General features: G+C 45.7%; 1 pseudogene; it reads left to right on the plus strand.

Moving 5' to 3' along the window:
• The first annotated feature begins 1879 nt into the window (after positions 1–1879).
• On the plus strand, positions 1880–1979 carry LOC116876586 (annotated as a pseudogene).
• The last annotated feature ends 2905 nt before the right edge of the window (positions 1980–4884 follow it).

The raw sequence follows: 4884 nt of genomic DNA on the forward strand, positions 1-4884 counted from the left end.
CCCTCCTTGCTCTGACATCTGTCTCCCCAGTAGTTGGAATTATTCTCATTCGTAGATTTACAACTGGAGGCTGACAGTGAGTAAGTCTGTCCCGCTCTTGAAGGTGGATTCTGGCCACATGACCAAAGGGAGGCGTAACCACGTTCTCCTTGGTCCTGCAGATGACCCTCCTTACCGCCAGGCAGCAACCCTGGAATGATGCTGTTCATTAGGTGTGGACTTGGATCCATTCTCAACTATCCAGAGATTTTTCTTGAGATGCTTCAGAGTCTCTGTTTTAAGAAAAAAAAAATGTCATCTTTAAGGAAGACAGTCACTAGCTTTAGTATATTACTGAGGCCAATACATGCCTTTTTGGTCCTTTGGGCTAGTGAAACAGCAGATCCACCCGTGGTCCCCACCTGTGGCATGGCATCTCCAACAGGTGCATGGGCGTGAATTTAATATTTCAAAGATTGTAGATGCAGTGATCCCAGATTTAATGCTAGGCTCCCTTCAACAAGCCAGTTCCTTTTAGGATTTTTTTCTTTTCTTCTCATCTTGTTTCCCTCCAGATTTCTCCCTGGTGTACTAAATATAAAATAGTTCAAAAAGAGAAGTTTCTCTGCTGTGCTGATTTTTGTTATTCCTTACTTTGTCTCAGCCTTGCCCACTTGTGGTGTTAACATTGCTGTAATTGCATTGGATTGGTACAACTTTCTATTATTATAACTCTTCTTCTCCTTTTTTGTTTTGTATTGTTTTGTTTTGTTCTAAGTAGGCTCCATGCCCAATGCGGAGCGCAATGTGAGGCTTGAACTCATGACCCTGAGAGCAAGACCTGAGCTAAGATCAAGAGTTGGTTGCTTGACCAACTGAGCTACCCAGGAACCCTTTATATCATCATTATTCTTAATAATTGAGTCCTGGCTGTGTGCTAAGAACTTTACAGCCATTTTTAAGAGCCTCATTTAATGTTCATAGTCACTCTTTAGGTACTTGTATTACCTTCTTTTATGGATGAGCAACCAGGGCTCAGAGCAGAGACTCATTACCCCCTTTTCACATCCCAAGAACATGGGATTTGGTAACAGTTGTTCCAGAGCCACTGGTTGTGCAATTTGGGGCAAGTCGCTTACTTTTTCTGATTCTTAGTAATTCCTACCTACCTCCTGAGACTGTTCAGGACTAAAAAGTAATGTATCTGAGGGAGGTTGATAAACTGTAGCTTTTATTATAATTACGAACAATAGTTTACAACCCTTCCTCAATAGTCCTATTGTTGGCTTTAGATCCTCTTTAATTAATTAATGATTTACTTTAGTTCTTAGAGTGACATGGCCACGAACACCTTATGTATCTTCAGTTTTTATTCTTTATAAATCTCTTAGGGGAAAGGGATACATTGTGACATTTCAAGATGGTTCCCGAGATGGATCACCAAGAGGTGGTGCCAGCTGATGTGGCTACCAACGCTGTGTGTGGGGACTGGTTCTGCCACAGTGTTGTCATACCGAGTGATTTCTGAAATTCCTCAGAGGTGGCGGGTGTAGGATGCTACAACATCATTTGAGTGGGCATTTCTCAGATTGCAAGCCGAGCGGAACATTTCCCCACATGCTTGTTTACGAATATCCTCTCTGTTTTCATGAATAGTCTCCTTCAGTTCTTTGCCAGTTCACATATTAGGGATTTAAGTTTTCGGTGTCAGTGTACAGAAGCTCTTTCCATAATGGAGACATGAACCCTGTTTTCTATTTGCTGCGAATGTTTTCTCCAGATGATACTTTCCCTTCGATTTTAGTTCTAGCTTTAGCAAATGGTTATTTATTTCTATAGCGAGCAAACTGTCCGTCCTTTGTAATTTCTTCCAACCCAATTTACAGAGTTATTATCCCTTGTGCTTGCTTTCACAGCACATATGCTAACGTGGGAACGATACAGAGATTAGCCTGGACCCTGTGTTAAGATGACACATTTGTAAGGTGTTCCCTATTTTTTATGGCGTAAGAATTCTATCTCAGTGAAACCGTTATTGAGAAACCTTAGAACTTATCTTCCCTCTAAAGACCCAAAGTAGTACAGTAAAACCAGTTCCTTTTTAGAGGTGATGGTTTTATTTAAGTTTTTCCTATTTATATTCACTTGGAAAAGGGTCTATAATTTTCTTTTTGTGTGTTTTACCTTTATCGGGCTTTAGGAAGAAGATCATGCTTGCCTAATGGACATGAAGGTACTCTTATCTCGTTTTGCACTCTGGATGTTTTACACAACATCCAAATGATCTGTTTCTGAAAAGTATGAAAATTATTCTTGTGAAAATGCTGGGACCAACTACATTTTTTAGGTTGTTATCCGATCATTTCTTCAACTTCTTCCTTGGTTATTATTCTGCTTAGATTTATATTTCTTGAGTTATTTTTAGTAATCTCTACTTTTCTAGAAATTATTTATTTCATTGAAGATTTCTATTTATTAGCCAACAATATCCTCTTTGGATTTGGAGGACAAAAATCAATTTTCTATATTTTATCTTATCTCCTTCCTCATTTCTAATTAAAAATGTTCCCTTCATTATATTTGTCAAAAGTTTATTTTAGAAGTCTTATTTAAAAAAATGCATTTGAACGAAATTATCATTCTCCTGCTTTATGTTTTACAATTTATTTATTTCAGCCTTTATCTTCATGAACGCTTCTTTTAAAATTACGTTGCCCCTTAATTTTTAAATGGAAGCTTTTGTTAATATCAGCTTGGATAATCCCAGCCTGAATGGGATTCTGAAGACTGAAATGGGTTCGGGGGAGAGAAAGTGATGTAGTATCATGACGTGTTTATCAGTCAGGACCGGCCAGGACAACAGAGCCCGCCCCAGCCAGTTCAATGGAAGGAATTCTCCTGGGACGTCATTGTGAGGTGCTGGGAAAGCTTAAGAGCCCAGTGGGCTGGTGGGTGGATGCGCAGATGCACAGCAGCCCAGGCTGCGGGGACTGAAGAGGGGAGCGGGGCTGTGGTCAGACCCCAGGACCCGGGTGCCTGGTGGGACCCGGAAGCACAAGTCTGGTGAGAGGCTGCAGAAGGCAGAGATGGGGAGGGAGCGGGAGAGGAACTGCTCTCCGCCCTCCGGTCTCCTGCCAGTGCCTTTCTTCGGCAGAAATTAACCAGAAGCCAGTTGGCAAAGGAGCCCGAGAAGTGTAATTGTCAGGGTCTGGGCTGAGCAGGGAAGGGCAGCCAGTGGGCATGGGGACAGCTCATGATCAGCACTGACACCTTCCCTTCAACAAGGCAAGGTCAGAAGGGTTTGTGATGCTGGAGGGATGACAAGGCTAGCACCAGGACGATGCAGAATGTTGGATAAGTCCTCTGCACCCCTTTCTCCTCACTGAACGCATTTTATTATTCTATTTCATGTTTTAAAAATGTATTTTATTTATTTGAGAAAGAGAGCGTGAGTGCAAGCAGGGGGAGGGGCAGAAAGCGAGGGAGAAAACTGGGCAGAAAGCTGAGCGGGGAGCATGACGTGGGGCTCCATCCCAGGACCCTGGGATCATGACCTCAGACTGAAATCATGAGTCAGACACTTAACAAACTGAGGCACCCAGGCACCCCAACTGAGACCATTTTAAAAAGAGAAGTCGAGTTGCTGTCCCGGGGCTTTTTGCTGTTATTTCTCCCACCGCTGTACTCAGGGCTCACCCAATCCTCGCGCTGGCCATCTGACCGCAGCCTGGATTCCAACCTGGACCCATATACAGGAGTGCCCAGCCCTGCATCTGTACTTCTAGCTTCTTTGTTCTTCTCCGGAGCTGGATTTCTAGCTGCCTAATGGGCACCTTGGATACCTCAGAGTCCTTGTAAATGGGATCAATGATGTTCTCTTCTCCCCAGATCTCCTTGTCCCTTGCCTCCCTTTGTCAGTCGATAGGGTCTCCTCCATCTCTGCGTCAGAGCCGACCAGCCTGGAGTAGCTTTTAGCCCTTCCTTCTTCACCAAATCCCGTCCCCGTTTCTGCCCATCTGCTCAGTTCTGTGCCCCAGGACCGCTGTTTCCTCTTCCCACGCTGCAGTGGCCCTGGCTCTGGCCGTGTTATGGTCCTCTGGCCTCTCCCGGCTGTTCTGCGTTCTCTAGTCTCCCTCTGTTCCAGTCCATCCTGTGTACTGAGGCCGGAGTGATAAGTTCTGGAAGCAGAAGCTGATCATGTCACCCAAGGCTATAAATTTCCAAAGTGCTTCCAAGTGGACGGGATTTGCCCCCTGCATCCCACCACCCAAGTGCCATGTCTTTGCTGTGGGAACATCTCCCACCTCCTTTGGTCCAGTCACGCCAATGTACTTTCTCTCCCTAGAAGGAGCCCGGGCTTTCCATAGTCCGGCACCTGTGCCCATGCTTCTTTCTGATTCCGGAGGGCAGCGCTTCTCAAAGTGGGTGTCTGGACCAGCATCTGTATCACCTGTGAATTTACCAGAAATGCAGATTCCCAGACCCTACCCAGGCCTATTGAATCAGAAACTCTGGAGGGGAGGCTTGGGAATCTGGGTTTTAACAGCCCCCAGCCCCCCCCACCGTTGATTTAGATGTAAGGTAAGGTGGAGAACCACGTTATAAAGGACCTCCCCTTGCACACGCCATCAGTTACAGATGCCTCTCCTCTTACCTCTGACATCAGTGCTCCCACCTCTGCCTCCCTCCCTCATCCCTCCCTTCTGGTTCTTGATGCCTCCCCTCTGCTCCTCTATTAGCTGCCTTCGGGGGATGTAGAGAGGCCCCGCTGGGCAACCACACTGCTCTGCGTTGCAAAAGTCCTTCCTCTGGCCGCATGTGGCTCCGTCCTCAGCTAAGGTGGCCACCCAAAGCCCCGGGAAGGGTTGCGGGCAGGGCAGCTTCCCAGGGAGCCCCTAAGCTCTG

The sequence above is a fragment of the Lontra canadensis genome, unplaced genomic scaffold (genome assembly GCF_010015895.1).
Source record: "Lontra canadensis isolate GAN:19392208 unplaced genomic scaffold, GSC_riverotter_1.0 scaffold45, whole genome shotgun sequence".
Classification (NCBI taxonomy): Eukaryota; Metazoa; Chordata; class Mammalia; order Carnivora; family Mustelidae; genus Lontra; species Lontra canadensis.